Source organism: Ranitomeya variabilis, chromosome 2, assembly GCF_051348905.1.
Source record: "Ranitomeya variabilis isolate aRanVar5 chromosome 2, aRanVar5.hap1, whole genome shotgun sequence".
In the NCBI taxonomy this organism is placed as follows: domain Eukaryota; kingdom Metazoa; phylum Chordata; class Amphibia; order Anura; family Dendrobatidae; genus Ranitomeya; species Ranitomeya variabilis.
In genome coordinates this window covers 260,924,512-260,934,585 of record NC_135233.1, presented here as the reverse complement: position 1 = coordinate 260,934,585, position 10,074 = coordinate 260,924,512, and the positions used below count along the sequence as shown (strand labels likewise).

The following is a 10,074-nucleotide window of genomic DNA, read 5'->3' as shown; positions in this document are numbered from 1 at the left end:
GCCTACAAGTAGTATTCAACCCCCTGCAGATTTAGCAGGTTTAATAAGATGCAAATAAGTTAGAGCCTTCAAATTTCAAACAAGAGCAGGATTTATTAACAGATGCATAAATCTTACAAACCAAAAAGTTTTGTTGCTCAGTTAAATTTTTATAAATTTTAAACATAAAAGTGTGGGTCAATTATTATTCAACCCCTAGGTTTAATATTTTGTGGAATAACCTTTGTTTGCAATTACAGCTAATAATCGTCTTTTATAAGACCTGATCAGGCCGGCACAGGTCTCTGGAGTTATCTTGGTCCACTCCTCCATGCAGAGCTTCTCCAAGTTATCTAGGTTCTTTGGGTGTCTCATGTGGACTTTAATCTTGAGCTCCTTCCACAAGTTTTCAATTGGGTTAAGGTCAGGAGACTGACTAGGCCACTGCAACACCTTGATTTTTTGCCTCTTGAACCAGGCCTTGGTTTTCTTGGCTGTGTGCTTTGGGTCGTTGTCTTGTTGGAAGATGAAATGACGACGCATCTTAAGATCCTTGATGGAGGAGCGGAGGTTCTTGGCCAAAATCTCCAGGTAGGCCGTGCTATCCGTCTTCCCATGGATGCGGACCAGATGGCCAGGCCCCTTGGCTGAGAAACAGCCCCACAGCATGATGCTGCCACCACCATGCTTGACTGTAGGGATGGTATTCTTGGGGTCGTATGCAGTGCCATCCAGTCTCCAAACGTCACGTGTGTGGTTGGCACCAAAGATCTCAATCTTGGTCTCATCAGACCAGAGAACCTTGAACCAGTCAGTCTCAGAGTCCTCCAAGTGATCATGAGCAAACTGTAGACGAGCCTTGACATGACGCTTTGAAAGTAAAGGAACCTTACGGGCTCATCTGGAACGGAGACCATTGCGGTGGAGTACATTACTTATGGTATTGACTGAAACCAATGTCCCCACTGCCATGAGATCTTCCCGGAGCTCCTTCCTTGTTGTCCTTGGGTTAGCCTTGACTCTTCGGACAAGCCTGGCCTCGGCACGGGAGGAAACTTTCAAAGGCTGTCCAGGCCGTGGAAGGCTAACAGTAGTTCCATAAGCCTTCTACTTCCGGATGATGCTCCCAACAGTGGAGACAGGTAGGCCCAACTCCTTGGAAAGGGTTTTGTACCCCTTGCCAGCCTTATGACCCTCCACGATCTTGTCTCTGATGGCCTTGGAATGCTCCTTTGTCTTTCCCATGTTGACCATGTTTGAGTGCTGTTCACAAGTCTTAAATAGTCAGAAAAGGCTGGAAAAAGAGATAATTAATCCAAACATGTGAAGCTCATTGTTCTTTGTGCCTGAACTACTTCTTAATACTTTAGGGGAACCAAACAGAATTCTGGTGGGTTGAGGGGTTGAATAATAAATGACCCTCTGAAAAAACTTTTCCCAATTTAAAAAAAAAATAAACAAAGAAATAACTTTCTTTTTTGCTGCAGTGCATTTCACACTTCCAGGCTGATCTACAGTCCAAATGTCACAATGCCAAGTTAATTCCAAATGTGTAAACCTGCTAAATCTGCAGGGGGTTGAATACTACTTGTAGGCACTGTATATATCGCTTTAAGGGCACGCTAGACAATACACTATATACACAATGGTTATATATATACAATGGTTAGATATGCAAATATAGATAGTGATGATAACTCAAAAAAATGGGAGCATGTTAAACTCAATGTAAACAAATCAAGGTTATATAATAGCGTATCAAACATGCAAATGTGAATAAGGACTCAAAAGGACAACTCGTCATGAGATGTATAAACAAGGATATGAAATGTCGATAAATGGTCCAGAATGATGTAAAGAAGTAACAAATTTTATTAATGAACAATTACATTTACAGGGCAGAAGGGTGTTGGGACACATACACATGTGCGGTGGCAAGCTGTGAGAATGGTGTGCAATATAGGAACAATTACAACTGCCATAATACCAATATAATATGATACCAGTCCCTAATGCTAGGGGGCGCCCTAGCTCACCTGTTCCGCGGGATACTTCTGAAGATCAAGATGCTGGGCCATGTACCTTGCCTTATCTCCTGAATCCTTTTTCCATCTGTACCCTTCCCCCATCCAGGGAAGAGGGGAGCCGTAGTGCACCGTAGTACACCAACCAGATGAACAGGGTAGCACAAACAGGGGAACGGTAAATACTGTATATATATATATATATATATATATATATATATACTGTATATTACATTCACATATGACAGGAATGCATCAGAGAGTGGAGGATTGGGTGAAACCAAAGTGGGGGAAGAAAAGGAAATTATCACGCTCTCTAGCCCAAGCAAAGATAAACCCACCAGTCTCCTACTCATATAACCACCAACTACTATCCTCCCAGCCATGCAGCAAAAGCTAGCTTTGACGATGTGTGTCAGTCAGGACTCCGATTATATAGGGCATAGGAGTGGTCAACCGTGCTCAGCTGAGAGCCCTAGCTCCCAGAGCTCTCAACATGGCCGATTAACCCCTGTACTGTCAAAATAAATTTACACAGTTTAGAAAGAATGTGAAGTGCTTCTTTTTAGCGTAGGAGTAGGCGCTGCAGACTTCTGGCTCCTCTCTGTCATGGTAACCCGTGACAGTCAATGTGCACAGCATACAACTGTAGAAAACAATGTAAAATACTTTTGTCACCGCTGCTGTACAGAAGTTCCTAGGGAGTACACGCAATCCCTAGGAACTCCTATACAGCATTGGTGTTCAAAGGTATTTACATTGTTTTCTATAGTTGTGTGCTGGGCGTATTGGTACTGATGCATATTGATAATCTTATATATGTATCCTGGCATCATATTATATTGTATTATATTGGTATTATAACATTTGTAATTGTTCCTATGTTGCTCACCCTTCTTCTCACAGCTTGCCATCCCACTTCTGCCCTTTAAATGTTATTGTTCATTAATAAAATATTTAACTTTTTTACATAATTCTGGACCATTTATTGTCGTTTCTTATCCTTGTAAATACAGATATTGGTAGGACAAAAGATATAATATGAGTCAATTACCAGGTGATGTTAGATCATGGGTGTGCTGGGCTGCAAGGGGCATGGTCTGCCAGCTGGCTCCTAGGTACTTCACAGTTACTCGAGAGAAAAGAAAGAAAAGAAATCAGTGCTGTAGTTTAAAGCATGGGCATAAACCAGTGAGAGGATGAATTTCAAATGACCTCAGACTCTGACAATGTATCAAAGCTGCAGACAGTGGCATCTGTTCCCTAGTACCGCAGAGCCAAGGAGAGTCAAGTGGCCAACACCGACAAGGATGGGTAGATTCTCAATGTAATGGTATAATGATGTGAGACGCTGTGCAATCTGCTGCCTTTCCGTCCTGTCCATAGGCATACATCAACTCCTCAATGGGTCCCAAGCAACATTTTTTGTGCTAAATCAGAGTAAAAATATAAAAAAGTGGACGATTAAATACATAATTGGAAACCTTTTATGTAAGGTAATTAGAACTGCAAAGAAACAGAGTGCATGTAGCCAACTATTGGGTTGCTTTAAAACAATGGAGGCTAAAATTTAATTTTGCGGACAACGCTACAATTTTTGATACGTGCTACCTGTCTTAATCTGTATGAGTAGGACTAGTTTGCTATGCCTAATTAATGCAAATCATACAAGTTAAAAGGGGTTGTATCAACACACTAAAAGACAAACACCCCACAAACAGGAGCCTGTCTTACATGTCCTTGTTCCAGCTATGGCATGTCCGTCTTTATCCCGTCAGCTGGAAAACTTTGCTCCTGGGATTGTTGGGTTACTGTGGTAAACTGGTGCTCACCTCTGAGGTCACTGATCTAGGCCTTATAAGCCAGACTCAGGTTGTGGCAAGCTGCCTGAGTATTCAGGTAGTTGGCATGCTCACCACTAATATAACTCCTTTGGACTCATCACATGTGTGCCTCCTGACAAATCCAGCTCTGCTGTGCCCCTGCATCATGAGTTCCTCCTGTCAACCTAAGTTGTGATTTTGCAGGCTTTGTCACCTGTGAGTCTCCTGACCATGCCAGATCTGCTGTGTCACTGGACACTGCAACTTTATCACTAGGTTGCCAACTGACATGTCCAACTTTGTCATATTTATGGGCTCTGCTACATCACAACCAGTGAGTTACATGATATATCCAGCTCTGTTGTTCCACTGGGTTATTCTTTGCTCAACTTTGTTCTTTGCCGAGCATGCACTACTGCAGCTGCCTTCCAGGATCAGGAGCTTGCAGAATTAGTATCTCAATATGAGACAACCCCTGCAGCAGTATGGTGGACATTGTAACATTTCTGATGGATGGAAATCGGGTTATGGTATTTTAGATCCATATAATAGGTTTAGCTATGCAAATTACCTGCCTTCACTGTGAATGGCCTCAGCCAAACTCTACAAAACTGTAACTCGCTGTGTTTTATTCAAGTGGCAAATAATTAAAATGCATCTGACATAGAACAGTCGCTGAAACAGACAGACGATCGTTTCTAAATTGCTTCTGATGAGCACATGCAATATTTCATAAAATAAAACACAAATCTGTTAATTGCATTCTATTCCTCCTTCATGTTCAGCGATGGTTATGATTTGTGAGCTTGGAGTTTGCCAATATAAACAACACGAATGTGGTGTCTCTCTCCGATCTTTAAAAGGCTCAGAGCTGCCCTGTATGATTGGAAAGGCTCATAAATCATCGTAACAATCTATCCCTGCATGCATTTATTATTTCTGTTTAGCGACCTATATAACCTGTATCTGTGAAGTGCAATTACTACAGTGGATCACAATTTCCATCCATGAATTCCTGCTGTTTCCTTGTATTTTCCAACAGTCTTAAGATTTGAATGATATTGAGGTGTAAATCCAAGGAACAGAAGCACAATGATCTATGAGTGGAAGAAATGTATGAGAAAGCTTGAGGATGGCAGTAATGTCACACTAAAATAATGGTAGAAAAACTGTAGGGGAACAAAACTGCACTAGACCATTGGGTGCAAAGTAAAATAAAAGTAAGGTGCTCACCTTGTGTGCAGGCACAACTCCTGAACACCTGAAGATATTAGCTGCTGTTGCCTCGGTGGGGACGAGCTCCTCCAGGAGAGAAAGACAATTTTGACAACAAAATATCAGCCTGTTCTGCTGTAATAAAGAATCCTTAGAACCAAGATGAGTTGAACGATTTTTCTTTCCACAACATGTTTCAATGCTGGATTAGCATCTTTTTCATATGAAAAAAGCAATTTCATAGTAAGTGTCCTAGGGAAGGGGGTTAAAAAGGTTGGAGGTGTTACTGAAACTAAAGAAAATGCCCACACGACACTTTTCGGTCAATAGTGTTTTTACTTGGTGTAGAATTGAATACAAAATAGCATAGTCTGAATGCTGCTGTAGTGATAAAGCCCCACCACGACTTGTGAAGTGCTTGATTAAAAGCGTGTGTGCAATCACTAAAGCCTTCACCCATTTTTTCACCATAAACCTGATGTTAAGTTTAGCATGAAGGTGCATGGTCAAACAGACTTACTTATTTTATGCCAGAAATCAGTGTGATATCTTGTGAAATTGGTGTAGATTTCATTATAGCATAAACAGGCCCTAGTTGACTTTTGATCAAGACTGGCTACTACACTTGATTTATTTTCTCTATATTATTCATTCACCAGAAAAAAATCCACTGTTTTGATATACATTAAGCTGGCCAATGTAGATAGATATTGTACTGCGTACAAAAGTATTAAAGGGGTTGTCTGGGACTTCTATCCCCCACCCCCTGAAGATGGCTGGACCTTCACTGTAAATACTTCATTGTAAATAAGCTCCTGTACTTTGTATCTCCCCCACCCCATTGTAGATTGTAAGCTCTCACGAGCAGGGTCGGCTTATTTTGCTTTAATTATTGTATTGTTAATGTTGTTACTTATGACTGTTTCGTTTGAAACTGTTAAACTGTAAAGTGCTGCGGAATATGTTAGCGCTATATAAATAAAGATTATTATTATTATTACTTAGATGTTAATAAACTGCAGTACCCAGCAGCTGCCACTAAACACTACAGATCTGTGGTGATCCGCTCCATACATTGCTTGCTTCAGGTCGCTGCTGGAGCAGACATCAGCTCGTGCTTAGGGGTGTCTAGATGTCAGACGCCACTCATTTAATATTGATTACCCTTTCTCCTGGCTGTAAATTTCCTTGACAACCCTTTCTAATAAATATCCGTCTGTTAGTGATTACTGAGAGGAGATCTTGATGGGGAGGCGGGGGTAGGTTTGCTTATTTTAGTCTGTTTTTTTCATCCCCTCAGGTACTACAGGTAGTGTTGCCTGGGGTGTACACTTATAGAACAGTTATGTACAGTGCTCTAATAGTGCATGTGGATTGAACTGTGAAGGAGACAAACCCTTCTAAATAGAGTTTTATGAGCGTGTTTCCACTCATTAGGGCTGTCCCACACGTCCAGATAATTCCGGTACCGGAATAAATCGGTACCGGAGTTATCCGTGTCCGTGTGCCTGGGAACTCATGGAGGCCATACGAGCGGGACACGTGTGCCGCCCGTATGGCGAGTGGGTACCACACGGAGCGTGTGGTACCCACTCTGCATGGTGCTGAAGCTGCGATTCATATCCTCTCTGCAGTAGCGTTTGCTGCAGAGAAAATATGAAGAATAGTGTTAAAAATAAAGATTTAGGTGTCCGCCGCCCCCCCACCCCCTGTGCGCCCCCCCGCTGGTCAGAAAATACTTACCCGCCTCCCTCGCTGCTTCCTGGTCTGGCCGCGGCTTCTCCTGCATGCGGTCACGTGGGCCCGATCATTTACAGTCATGAATATGTGGCTCCACCTCCCATAGGGGCGGAGCCGACTATTCATGATTGTAAATGATCGGCCCCACGTGACCGCATACAGTAGGAGGCGCGGCCAGACCAGGAAGGAGCGAGGGAGCGGGTAAGTATTTTCTGACCAGCGGGGGGGCGCACAGGGGGTGGGGGGGCGGCGGACACATGGATCTTTATTTTTAACACTATTCTTCATATTTTCTCTATAGCAAACGCTGCTACAGGGAAGATATGAATACCGGCTTCAGCACCATGTGGGGGGGACAGCGCTTACTGTAGCGCTGTCTCCGGCACGCACACGGACCCCAGACAGAGAATGTCCGTGTGAGGTCCGTGTTTTACGCGGACCCATTGACTCTATTGGGTCCGTGTAAAACGTGCGCTCCCACGAACACTGACATGTCTCCGTGTTTGGCACACGGAGACACGGTCCGCAAAAAATCAATGACATCTGAACAGATGCATTGATTTTTATGGGTCTACGTGTGTCAGTGTCTCCGGTACGTGAGGAAACTGTCACCTCACGTACCGGAATCACTGACGTGTGAAACCGGCCTTAAATTGGAAGTTGTGCCACTAACATCATTTATCACCTATACCTAGGATAGCTGAAGATCCTGGTTCTAAAACCCTCACTGATCCTGTGAACAACAGGCCCCAAATCCCCTGTGTTAATGCAGAGGGGTTGAGCATGTGCAACCCCACCTATAGACAGTGAAAGGAGCTGTGGTCGCACATGCTCATTACTGCAGCTTTCACACAGGTGATGTGTTCTTGTGGTTGGTGGGAACAGCCCCCTGCAATTATACATTTCTTAGCTATCCTTAGAGTATGATTATGGGATAACCTCTTCAAGCCTCCTCTGCATAGCGCCCCCCTCCATCCTAATCATCCCAGGCGAGGCTACCTCCAATATAAGATGGGCATATACAAGAGAATAGCTGTATATGAAGTACTGAGGATCACTGCAAAGGGGGGAGTTTTCTAGAGTCAAGTCATGTGTTATTGTGAAGAGGTAATCACATCTGCATATGAAGCTTTTCATGGCAATAGACCAATAGTGTAAGACTGCAGGATGAGGAGTAAGGCTGTGTGCACACGTTGCAGATTTTTCGTGTTTTTTTCACGTTTTTTCGCTATAAAAACGCATACATTATGCATCTCATCATTTAGAATGCATTCCGCAATTTTTGTGCACATGATGCGTTTTTTTTCCGCGAAAAAAACGCATCGCCGTAAAAAACGCAGCATGCTCATTAATTTTGCGGATTTCCCACTATATTATTGCATTGGGAACCTCCGGAAAAATCACACACCAAAAACGCACCAAAACGCGGTAAAACGCGAGAAAAAAATACTCAATAAACACATGCTGATTTCTTGCAGAAAATGTCCCGTTTTGCTCAGGAAATTTCTGCAAGAAATCCTGAACGTGTGCACATAGCCTAAATGATTGTTAAATTCTCCTTTCCTCTCATACTTCGGTGGTATACTCTGACTGCAATTACAGAGCTTACCTTTATGAAATGTCATCTCTTTCCTCTATTAATTATTTTCATCTGGGCTGGACAGGTTCTTCTTTGTGCGAGATCTGTACCTTTTTGTATGTGCGCCGACTGCTTATTACTGGATGATCTCTGCATAAACAGTTCATTTCCTGCAGGGAGCGGAGAATTTATTAGATAGAAACCTCCAAATTAGGTCATTAGACTCTTATGTTTGCCAGTTGCAATTAATGACTTGAAGCTTGCTTATTTTCTCTTTTTTTCTATGCCTAGGTAAAGTAGGACAATGAATAGGTTGAAAGACATCATCAGGGAGCGTATAATTCATGTCTGCAAACCCTAGAAAATAGGATTTTGCATTTTATTTTGCCCTCTCTTCGCATCGAGAGGTTAGAAAAGCTGCTGGAAAAGTAAATTAGTATCTGAAGTGGAATATTTGTTTTGATCCCAAGCATCAAAAGCTTCACGTTCAATATCTAGCGTCTAATTGTAGCCAGTTAATATGCACTTCAGTGCACTCCTCTCCGAAAATTGTATCCATTACAAGCCACAGAGATCTTATCATAGTCCATATCTCCTCCATTCTGATTTTTTTTTCTTGCCGTGCAGAGGATTATAGTCTACGAGTCAGTAAGGAGGGCTGGGGATTGCTAATAGGGACAGTAATTAGTTTCTCACAGATCTGAACTATGTTTTGCTGGTTCAATTGATGCTCTTTTCAGCAACCTACCCACAAAATTAATTTTAAAAAAAGCACCATTGCTCTCCTTTTTTTTCTCGTTATAAATGTCTCGCTGAGCTTTTTTTTGGCAGATGAAATATAGAAGTGAGCACGTGTGGAGCTACCCAATTCTTAAAGCAGAATAGGCGAGTTGTATGAAGGGCAAATCTGTCACCAAGGCGGGCCCCTATATTTTAACAGTTACTGCAATATAATTTTACAGCACCAATCTAGTTGGTGCACTATCTCCCTGAACTCCCCTGAAGTGCCCGTAGAAGAAGGATATACTATAGAGGAGATTTTTCAAGTCAAATGTTCCAGAATTCTGGGGCAATTTTTCCAAAACAACTTTTTATGACCTGCAGCATACTTTGCGATAAACCACGCCACTTCTTTATTAGACAAGGTGCAGAAAGTATCTGTGTAACACTGTGCACCAACAAATGTGCAGAATTGTGGCAAACATTTGTGACATAAAACATTCAACTAAGGCCTCTTTCACACATCAGTTTTTAGCCTTTTTAGCCGTCAGGCACAATGTGGCTAATTTTTTAAAAAACGCATCCGTTGCAAATTGTGAAAAACTGGAGAGAGAGAGAGAGAGAGAGACTGACTTTTTCCAGAATGAAAAATGCATGATTTCTTTAAAAAAAACGGAATCGGTCGCCGGATCCATTATTTCACCTTAAGTTTCATCAGTTTTTCGTCGGATCCATCGCTGTGCGTTTTTTCACCGCACACAAAAAACGTTCCTCTGTACGTTTTCTCCGGCCGCTGGAAAACAAATTTTGGACGGATCCAGCAAAAAAAGTATGAAATGTGAGGCAATCCGGTGCTAATACAAGTCTATGAGAAAAAAACGGATCCGGCGGCTAATTTTGCTGGATCCGTTTTTTTCAAAATGCGCAGGATTGTGCTGGACGGCAAAAACCTGATGTGTGAAAGGGGCCTAATAGATGATGTAAACTTAGGTAG

At 42.4% G+C, this 10,074-nt stretch overlaps 1 long non-coding RNA gene across 1 annotated transcript; it reads right to left on the bottom strand.

Moving 5' to 3' along the window:
• Positions 1–3,066: 3,066 nt before the first annotated feature.
• Positions 3,067–8,469, bottom strand: LOC143809324 (uncharacterized). The gene is made up of 3 exons (XR_013222216.1): positions 8,391–8,469; positions 5,060–5,293; positions 3,067–3,433 (listed from the first exon to the last, which is right to left on the bottom strand). It is a non-coding gene; the product is annotated as an uncharacterized LOC143809324 (long non-coding RNA).
• Between the last annotated feature and the right edge of the window lie 1,605 nt (positions 8,470–10,074).